The 11,080-nt window shown below is 38.4% G+C and overlaps 2 long non-coding RNA genes across 4 annotated transcripts; both read right to left on the bottom strand.

The window, feature by feature from the left end:
* Positions 1-1,029: 1,029 nt before the first annotated feature.
* On the bottom strand, positions 1,030-2,947 carry LOC139783156 (uncharacterized). Its single transcript, XR_011721148.1, has 2 exons — positions 2,042-2,947; positions 1,030-1,306 (listed from the first exon to the last, which is right to left on the bottom strand). It is a non-coding gene; the product is annotated as an uncharacterized lncRNA (long non-coding RNA).
* Positions 2,948-3,972: 1,025 nt separating this feature from the next.
* LOC139783155 (uncharacterized) lies at positions 3,973-6,525 on the bottom strand. 3 transcript variants are annotated; one of them, XR_011721146.1, is made up of 7 exons: positions 5,961-6,523; positions 5,694-5,832; positions 5,467-5,589; positions 4,985-5,199; positions 4,689-4,892; positions 4,406-4,563; positions 3,973-4,315 (listed from the first exon to the last, which is right to left on the bottom strand). It is a non-coding gene; the product is annotated as an uncharacterized lncRNA (long non-coding RNA). The 3 variants fall into 3 exon arrangements; XR_011721147.1 differs by having other exon boundaries at positions 4,402-4,563; positions 5,467-5,832; positions 5,961-6,525; XR_011721145.1 differs by having other exon boundaries at positions 5,467-5,832.
* Positions 6,526-11,080: the final 4,555 nt, after the last annotated feature.

Below are 11,080 nucleotides of genomic sequence, written 5' to 3'. Positions count from 1 at the left end.
TTTTGTGAGATAAATTAATGATACTACCACTTGGTTTTTTTCCGAGGTAACAACCACGCGTGTACTTGGCGCCCTTTTTTTACCTTTTTTGAAAAAGGTAATTTTGTACTGATATCATGCATTTTGTAGTGTTACGCATCCTCTTCTAACTAGTCTTATAAAGAATATATCTTACAAACAGTATGTACAGATTGTAAAGCTAAAGGTGTTACAGACTATTATTTCTAAGAAAATAGATTTTTTTAAATAACATGTAGACATGATACAAATAAAACAAATTTATTCTTTATGTTTTTTTGTACTTTTAAGTACTCTGCATTTAAAAATAATTTACATTATTTTCATCCATTTGTATCATGTCTATTTGTTATTTTAAAAAATTTGGCAATTATACCGTTCAATAAAGCAAAGTTTCAGCTTTAAGAATCTGTTTTTTGAATTGCAATACGATGATTTTTAAGGAAGTTATGAGCAATCAAAGTCAAAATGCTCATTTCTTATTCAATCCACGATAAAAACTTTCAAAAGTAGAGATTTCAAGCTTTAAAATCCTTTTTTTAAATTTAAATTTTATTCGTTTTTAACAAAGTTACAGCTGCTTGAATTTTGCCTATTTTTAAAGATAAATTTAGTGTTCTTTTAAAATACCTGACACATTGAAGATAATGAAAGTGCTTCTAGCATGCTCGGATTTTAGATTTCGAATATGCAACAAAATCAATATGTAAGTATTTCTTCAGAAAAATGCATCAACATTGGTTAGCGCTTAAACGTTAAATTTTCTTTTCCTGCGTTAAAAACTAAAGCTACGATTTATTTAAACATTATTGGTGCAATAACTAGGTAAAACATCAATTTAAACATACATGTGTAGTTTAGACAGGATATAAATCCAGGTCAGAATTACAAATTTCTTGAATGTACCAGCATTTAATTATACAGTAAATAATAAATTTATTTACAGTTACAATAGATTATACATATTAAATAAAACTTGATTTGGTAAGTATGAAGTAAATAACAATATAATAGTTTTATTAAATGTTTATTTAGCAATTATGTTTTCATGTATGTATAAGAAACGTAGCATATTCACATATTCACTTTGTATGTGTGTGTTCATATGTGTATGGTCAGAGGTACGAATATATAATACTGACGGGTTATATTACTGCTTAAAAATACGGCTTAAAAATAATTATGTTACTGTCTCGGTCTTCTGCCTCGTCTACCCCAATGGTAGTTAGCTGACGACATCTTTCTTCTTGTCGTCGTATCCCCGCGGCTCTGCCTCTTGGTCTTCGAACTGTAAATATGCTCATGTACCATAGCGTTTGGTCCAAAGCGTTTGGTCTGCACTATGCGATCGTGTTCTTCTCTATTATTGACAATGCGATCAAGTGCGATTTTTTGCGCATTTTTATTACAGACGTTCTTCATTACATTAACATAACAAAGTCTATACTTTCAAGGTACATGATGATCGTTTTAAAATGGTGTCTACCTGTGAGATCTTTAAGGATTATGCGCAGTGTTCAAGCTCCCGCACGGAGCACATTAAGCTAAATTAGTCTTCGTTATTTTATTTTTATCTTGCAAATTGTCTTTATTTGTTCTCTCTCTCGCGAGCTTACCGATTATTAATATCGAGTCGCCGCAAGCGCTTGGACACTTCGATAAGATTAAAGCGATCACAGACAGAGGCATTCCGGTAAACGAAACGCCGCGAACACCCCAATAGATACAGAGGCTAATACTTCTTTTCTTTTTTTTTAAGGATTTCTAATGATATCCCCTGGTGGAAATCTTCTCATGGGTAGGCAAAAAAGTCCCAATTCTCCCCATGAGTATCTTCCCTTTTTTGCCTACTTATGAGAAGATTTCCACCAGGGTAATGAAAGATCAATGTGTAATATTGTTTATCGCTGTAGTTTATTTTAATGTGTCTGTTTTGTAATTAATATCTTTATAATGCGTAATTACAAAATAAATTGATAGTGAAGTTACTAATTAAAATATAAAGAATTATAATTTTGCCTACCCTTTTTGCCTACCCATGAGAAGATTTCCACCAGGGTCCGTACCGCACGTAGGGCGTTCCCGTCGTTGCAAAACCGTTTCACGACTCGGAGGCTGCAAATGTAGCGAGTCGAGTTTGTAACGCAAGCTCCGTGTCCCAATTCGTTCTAGATGCGCTCCTCTCTACCTTATGTAATACATTACTCGCGTAAAGTATCGCGCAATTGTAATTGTACGTTATAATATGTAGTACAAATAGAGAATATACCGCGCGCGCGTGATGTAAAATTGTAAGAGTAGACCTAAAAGGTAGTAAAATCGTAAAACGTAAATATCGTAGAAAAGTTTCGCGAAAAAGCAAAGGCTCGTTCCAAAACAATAGCGGAAGGCTTATGAAATAGAATAAGAAAGCATTTATACTTCTAGTAGACCGTCGTGTTATAGTTCTGAAGGCACTGTTCAAAAGTTTATTACATTTCTTGGAATAACGGGTCTTCGCAAAACACCTCTTCGAATGGTGCGACAAGGAGAGTCGTTATAAACATCGACATGACCATTGCACACGCCTCCTTCGGTCTATATCACAAAATTCAAAATAGAGTAGTCTCAACTTGACAGCCTGTGCCACAATGTCAATGCCATATTTGTCGGGTCTGTGATCGCTTAGGAATTATCGTGAGCTAGCAAAAATCGATGGTCAGAATTCAGGCTTATGATACGCAATGGCCGGTGCATTTCCATTAATTATGTCATATCAATATCGTATCATTATATTACACAAACGCTTATTAATTTAGAGGCACATTGCTAAGGGTCTCGGTTTTTTTTCTTTTCAAGTTGCTCCCTACATTAATGAACTTATGACAATTAGCTAATTACGATTATTCAATACGTCAGCGATTTGGCATATATGTATATATATATATATGTATATGTATATGTATATGTATATGTATATATATATATATGTATATATATATATATATATATATATAGAAGAGAGAAGTGTGTGTGACGAACGAACGGTGGATATCTTTCTTGAAAAGAACATTAATGTGTGTCAAGGTAGTTTAAAGACAATATTTGAGCTCGGAATTTCTTAAAATTAAGCGTAAAAAAATGCCATGTGCATAAAAATAATAAGACAACTCTCTACAGATGCTATAACGATCCCGCTATCGGATTTCCTTACCTAAGCAGGAAAACTTTGGCTACTGCTACACGCTATTTGTACTTCGGCGAAAAAGAGCCGAATTTACGATTCTTGCTAAGAACACCGATTGCGCATTTAGAAGAAAAAAGAACGGTACGCAGCACACACAGTACCTAAACCAGCAACAGATCATTTATATGTTCAGGAAGACCTTAACAGTACTATATATGCTCACGCTTTAATAAATCTGAATTCTACGCACAACGATTGTAATGTCAGAGAAGCATTTACTGTACTCAGAGAGTGTACTTTTTGCCGGAATGTTTAAACGTGATATTTCTTTTCTTTTCTTTTCTTTTTATATTCACACACAGCACTGGACTATTTGCGTTATTCGCGCTCATAAATTATTTAAAAGCTCTTAGTCTTTTGAACATTAAAGTCCAGAATGCTGCTCTGAGATATGAATGCTCTACAGAATGTACATAGTAGACAGCAAAAGCGTCTATACCACAGGATGTTCACATTTGCTCTGATGCAAAATATCGTTTTCTTTTTTTTTCTCGAGCTACAAAAATCAGGCTGATGCAATGGCAGATACTATGTAGATATATAAAAGTTAGCTTTACAACATGTAATTAACTTTACAACATGTAAAACCTGATAAAGTTCTTAAAAAATCTAAAGAACATTCCCTGAATAAGATCAATCACACGACAATTCAGTCCTCTCTAAGTATCGTACTTTGATCGTAGAACGCATCAAATAATTTCTTTTAAGGGAATCAAAATTTTCTAAAGTAATATGTATATAATCAATGATATATTCTCATGAATGTGTGGGTCCGTCATGGTACCAGCCTGGATCCGGCCAATCAAATCATGTGATTCCGTAGAGTCTAGACACAGACATTTCTCTTCCGCATTCGTACAGATGAGCCACTTAAGATAGATCACAAAAAGTACGGAGTGGGCATTAGAGGTGGGATTACTCTCTCGGAATCAGGCACTGCCTGGAACAGCACTGGTGATCTCTGATCCACTGTCGTGAACTGCATGATACTAGCTATGTTACCACATCAATAACAATAATTTGGGACCGACCACACTGTGACGAGTTTGTCATTAAACATGTACCTATAACCTGCATGATAAAAATATGCGTCATCAATACATACTTCCGAGATATTTAAAAAAATCTGCGACAGAAATATTTGAGCAAAGACATACCTACCTGAACTAATTGGTGCGCCCTACAGATGAGTTTAAGATCATTCACTTCCATGAACATGTAAGTCACTTTGCTGCCAAACAGCCAGCCTGCACCACGCGGACTTACTGTCCATGTTTCTACATCTTCTGGATCGGACCAGACCAAATCACAGAAAGCACCTGTAATATGGCAATTAAGCAACGATATTTTATTATTATTGTACAATAACAGTAAATATCCAGTCATGTAACTTTTAATTATTATGTAACTTTTGCAATGACATATCACTTTATACAATTAATACCTTTGTGTGGAATCTCTTGATTTCTTTCAATCGTTCTAATTTGATCTAGTGTTCTAATAGCTGGAGACAATCCACCGTGTACACAAAGAACCTGTTCATCAATTAACTAAAACAGAATTTTATTCGAGCGTAATCAAAAGTGGAGTTATACCCTACAACAGTACTTCCACGCATTAGCATTGCCGTACTTGTTTTGGCATTCATCTAGAACAGAAAATGAAGAAACCAATGAAATCAAAGCTTTATTATACACAAATAAAAAAAGCCCAGAAAAGAAAGTATCGTTGCGCACTTACCGTAAAATCCAAATAAACGTGCGTGATTTGTCTAGTTTCGTGATTACCGCGTAGTAACGTTATCCTGTCGGATCCTGTCGGACCATTTAGCTTTAAGTGTGAGCAGACGAGTAAACGTTTCTAAGCTAGCCCCGATCGACAAAATCTCCCAGGAATATGTAATTTGTATCTGGCACGGGGCCACCGTTACGAAACAGTTCCTCTAAATCATAGAACTGTAACAGCACAAAAACATGAACAATCTGATGTATATTAATATCACGATTGTGTACAAATAACTATACAGCTACAGAATATTAAAATCGAAAAGTTGTGAGGCAATAGATAATGGAAGACTAATATTGTTCCGACGCTAATTCGGAAGATTAAAATCCGCTAAAACTTTACGTCGATCCCGTAGCGGTGAGCAAGGATGCTCCGACTTTGAGGTTAGTACAACATTCATCGCACGATACTGTTATAATTGCAAATCGGAAACGTACCTCGAGTCCAGCTCTTCTGCGATCAACGAAGTCGGGATCGAACGTGTCAGTCGTCACTTTCTGCCAAGCGTAGAGAACCTTCTTTTCCGGCAGCGGTGGTAACACGATGTAGGGATACGAAATCTCCAGATAAGCACGAAGCAATTCAAATTCAGTATATCGCCGGCACGATTACGGTGTTACTACCGTTTCGCGTACGCGCGTATGCGCGCGTTGTCGCACCTTACCTCGCGACAGCGTGCGGCTCGTGCAAACGTTAACGTGCGGCCGCAATCGCGCCTCGTGTGAACAGGCTCCTTGATCTCAGTATCAGCTCCCTGCTCCCTGCCGTCAACTCCTTGATTGATTGATCTCAGTATCAGTTCCCTGCCGTCAATATATAATAATATAGTATAGGTTAACCTGTATGTAAACTCTCGCGTAAACGTAGTAAACAGTAAAATAAGTAACAGTAATATATAGAATAGGAGATAATTACATAATAAAACAATTACCTTGAATTAATCGTCGCGTCGCGTAAAGAGTCACGGTCGGTCTCGCTCCGCGCGTACTACCGTGTCTCTCGACGAGATAGGTTAACTGATGAACTGACTGACAGCGCGCTAAACGCACTGTCTGCACTGTACTGCACTGCGCTGCGATATAATTGATGAACTGACTGACAGCGCGCTAAACGCACTGTCTGCACTGCACTGCACTGCGCTGCGATACTAACGCCGTTAGCCGCCAGTGTCGAAAAAGTGAAAGTGACATTTTTCTGTTATATATATGTTATATTGAGATGAGAGCGGTCGACGTAGAAGAAAGTATCTTAAAATAAAATTTTCAACATTTGGACTTTGCGTCGCAATATCTCCGCTCGTAGGGCACGTAGCGGAATATTATAACAGAAACCCCCCCCTAATTCGACCCCAAGCTATCGATCAAGCCTACTTAGAACTTGATCCGTTTACTCGTTATCGAGATCTCAACATCTCGTATACTCGCAACCCGTCGCGTCGCGTAAAAGAGTCACGGTCGGTCTCGCTCCGCGTATACTTGGCGCGAGACACTGCCGTGTCTCTTGATACGAAGACCAACTTGTGTTCTGCAGAAATTGTAAAATACAGTTAAAAAAGTAATCCTATGTAGCTGGGCGGCAGTGTGGTCTAGTGGTAGAGCGCCAGACTCGTAATCTGAGGAACCAGGTTCGAGTCTACTAGAGCCATGGAAAGTTTTTTCCGCAAAACTGCGCCCTCCGTGCAAGATAGGTCTCTTGTGCGGGGCAAACTGGGCTCCGTCTTTCGGAAGAGACGTTAAACCGTTGGTCCAAAGGGTTAAAGTGAGAGGAGATCTCTTCTTCTTGTTTCTTCAAGTCAAAGTGTTATTTGAACTCTCAATCTTTGTTCCTTTGCCTTTCCGATTCTATATCTGTTTTTAACTTAACTGAAGCTCGTTAGATAACGAGTTATTTGAAACCTCAAATTCCCGGGCATTTGTATGTCCATTCACTCGACTGGACTGCTGGAACCCGGCGCTGCCGCTGGCAGCCTCGGTGTCCGACTCCTCGAAAAGAGATTATTTTGATATTTTGATTTGTGTATCTAAATAAAAATATTGTTTGTTACAGATTGTGCAATATAAACTATATTGACGATCGTACCATCGAAATAGATAAATCGGATGGATATTGAACGACAGTTCAGTAGCAGTATTATTGACCCAAAACTCCCAAGCTCCCCACAAGCTTGACGACCAATTTCAAATTTAATGTCTCCTCCGAAAAATAGCCCAGTTTCTCCGCACGAGCCCCACTCGTGCGGGGGGTGCAGTTTGGAATATAAAAATTCCTGTGATCAGGTGGACTCGAACCCGGTTCCTCGGGATTACGAGTCTGGCGCTTTACCACAAGACCACACTGCCACCCTTATTGACGATTCGACGATTGTATTGAAGTAGGTAAATCGGATGGATCAGATGCAAATGAGCTGCAGTGGAAAGCTACGAGGAACAAAACAAGAATTTTCATTCGATAAAGTATTTGCTCCCATAAGAACAACGGCGCGCAAGGAAAAGACTCGATGCTCGATCCTCGATCAGGATCAGATCCCCACCCCCGAGCCTTCTGCATGTGTTATTCTCATCTCGCTCACTCCAATTACTGTCTCGCTCGCTCTTATACCTTCTCGCTCGCTCACATAACGAAAAATCAATAACTTTGCGTTACCGACATTAGCACGGAACGCAACCTAAATCGTGCACGTATGTGTTACCCCGTGGCCCACGTGGACATTGGCTACGTAGTTCATGTGCACGTTTTACATCGTTCCCAGAGGGCGTATCGCGTTCGCGGATCACCTAAAACCGGGCCGTGTCGTCTCTCATTCTTCTCTCTGGTTTAGCTTTGACACTCGACGCTCATTTCAGCCAATCCAGTGGTTAGGTTATATTTCGCGTCCCTCTGAATCTATCACGTGACCAGATTTGACGCTCGAATCCATCGTCGAGCGTCATCGTGAAATCGCACCTTAACGCAGGCGACTTGCGGCAGCCTTCTGATTGGTCAACGCACTCTGCCGCACGGCGTTGCCGCGTCTATGGATCAGCGACATTAGGGTTGGACTAATTAGAGAATTTGTTGGTTACCCAGTTTTTTTAATTTTCCAAAAACTGGGTAACGAACAAATTCTCTAATTAGTCCAACAAATTCCAACAAAATATCAACAATTATTTTGGACAAAAAAAAGTTTATAAAGTCAATGTGGTAGGGCTAACTTCACATAGCTGGTCGATTGTGTATCTTGAAACAAGGTGAAAATTACAAAAGTGAGAGCGTATCTACGATTTTATTTATCAAAATCTAGTAAAATCTGTTCACTTTTGTAATTTTTTCCTTATTTCAAGATACACAATCGACCTCCTGGACACCGAAAATTGGATGCGTTTCGGAAACTCACTCTTCGTCTCTTTCTAAGGGGGACAGTTAAAGGCCTTCACACATAAAATGCCGTAAGGACGTAAAACATAAGCGTAAGAAAATCGATCAATCCCAATCAAGTATTTTCCCCTACTGGGGTTACGGACAGCACAATACTTGTAGCGTTTTTTCTTGGCTGCACTATCGCCCACTAGTGCAACACTAGTGCAACACTAGTGCAACAATATTGCACTAGTGTTGCACTAGTGGGCGGTAGTGCAGCCAAGAAAAACGCTATTGATTGGGATTGGTCGATTTTCTTACGCTTACGTTTTACGTCCTTACGCGATTTTATGTGTGAAGGCCTTAAGCGGGGAGCACACACTTCTGCACACGCATAATGCGTAAGCATAAGAAAATTGATTGGTCCATATACATGTGCATAAGGAAATAGACCAATCAATTTTCTTATGCATATATGCATTATGCGTTATGCAAAAGTCTGTGTTTCCTGTTTTAGAAAGAGACGAAGAGTGAGTTTCCGAAACGCATCCAATTTTCGGTGCCCAGGCATTAAAGGGATGCTGTAGTGGCAGTAATTACCGACATTTTTTTGAACACACTAAACTTTGAATTGACTTTACGGAATTGAAAAAACTTTTTTACAGAATTAAAGTACGCACAAAAACGGAGTGCGCTGCAGTCGATTTTTCATCAAAAACGAAAAAAAATAGAAAAATTATAGTTTTGTTATCGATTTCTGCGGTCGACTCGTGACAACATTTGCTGCACATAAAAATTTAGACTTTGTACGTATAAAATAAGCATACAGCGCACTCGGGGTTACAAAAAAAAACAATGTTGTGCTTTCAGAAATGAGCCTAGAAGCTTTAGTATAAGAGTAAGAAAAAATTTGTCTGAAAATCTCATATGTATGTATCCGTGCGGAGTAGTATTGCGTGTAGCGAGAGATGGCGCAGCAATCGAACAAGGACAGATGTCATTTCGTTAGACAAAGACAGATATAGAGAAAACAAAATTAGAAATGTTGACATTGGCCGCGTTCAGCAGACACAACTGTTGAGTGTCGTCTTATCAACACGCTACGTTGATTTGTTGGGTCTAAAAGTAAGAGCCAATCACGTTTGATTGCTACTGAGCGGTTTGTTCTGCTGAACGCGCCCATTATCGACATCGAGGAAGTTCGGCCGTCACTCCAGCATCCCCTTGGGTGCGTTCCGATTCCCCACCTGGGTGCTGAAAATCTATAGTGCACGTGACGTATATTATAGGATTTTTAGCACTCGGGTGGGAATCCGAACGCAGCCCTTAATGAGCGCGACTGTACAATCTTAAAATGTCATAAACCAATCACAGAGCCGTATTAGCATCTTAAGAAATTACTTAAGACCGGTTCTACATTGGTCGTATCGTAGCATAAATCGTAAGAAATTGACCAATTACAGTCGAATTTGAGGAGAATAATCAACTGTAATTGGTCATCAATTTCTTATTAATGTAATATTACCACAGCACAATTCTATCAAGAAATAAAAAGTATTAAGTAATACCACTTTCTGTCTAAATAATTAATACAAATTAAAAGGTGTGAGAAGAAATCGATTTCCATTTACGATAATCATACCACAAATCAATATAGTAATGTGAGTTAACAAGTACTTCATCGGCTAGTAAAATAAAAAAATAATACAATAATAAAGAAAAAGAAAGAATATAAAACAAAGTACAAAAAAACGTCACGGAATCTCTCTTATATCATTCAACTCGAAGCGCAATGACAAACACCTTTTGATTTATGCTACGATACGACCAATCTCAATCCCAATCCGTAGTCTGATACGGGTCAAGGTCGGTGAATGGCGCGTCGGTAGCGAAGCTACATAAGGTCTTCCGATGGCCGCCATTTTGGATCCAGTGACTGTGTATTAGTGCACGTCGTACAATAGTTGTTACTGTGTGCGTAGTTCGCCATTCGCGCTGATTGTGTACGCTGAGCGTTGTGGTCGCCATTTTGGATCCAAATAGCTCGAAGTGCAGCGGAAGACCTTATGTAACGCGCGCCATTTACCGACCTTGATACGGGTAGAGTCCTATATTAGTAGAGAGATGCAAACTTGTTTCTCCTTCTGATTGGTCGGTTATAGACCAATAGACAGCAGGGCGTACGATCATAAGATGGCGGCGGCGGCAAAGTGGAATCACAGACTTCTATATTGGTTGGTTACAGCCGGTCATGTTAGGCCCGCATTATACAACTGTTGACAGTGTTGACTAAAGTTTATAAATGCATATTATTATTTCTTGTGATCACGATAAGTAGAAATATCTTTTCTGTGTCGTTAAATAACTGCAGAGAACTTTACTGACATTGTGGGTTGCTTATTTGTGCCCTGCACACATATGTGCAGCCTAATCTTTTCATCCGTGTTGGATTCTCATTATAATTCGTTTGTTTGATCTATTTTCGGGCATTTAACAAAAAATATATTTTTGTATAAATTACATTTACATATGAATTAAATTACTGTAACTTCAATATTTTGTAGGGTATCTTTTTGTGCTTCAACTCACTTAAAAACTTAAACACTTAACTTAACTTAACTTAACTTAAAAAAACACTAAAAACACTTAAAAAAACAAAAAATTTCTTAATAAATATACGGATTAATTTTTTTCAAGTATTATGATGTCCGAATA

The sequence above is a fragment of the Temnothorax nylanderi genome, unplaced genomic scaffold, assembly GCF_030848795.1.
Source record: "Temnothorax nylanderi isolate EJ_2023f unplaced genomic scaffold, tnyl_v1.0 TNYL_tig0474_pilon, whole genome shotgun sequence".
Classification (NCBI taxonomy): Eukaryota; Metazoa; Arthropoda; class Insecta; order Hymenoptera; family Formicidae; genus Temnothorax; species Temnothorax nylanderi.
The sequence above is the reverse complement of the archived record's forward strand: the minus strand, read 5'-3'. Positions and strand labels throughout refer to the sequence as shown.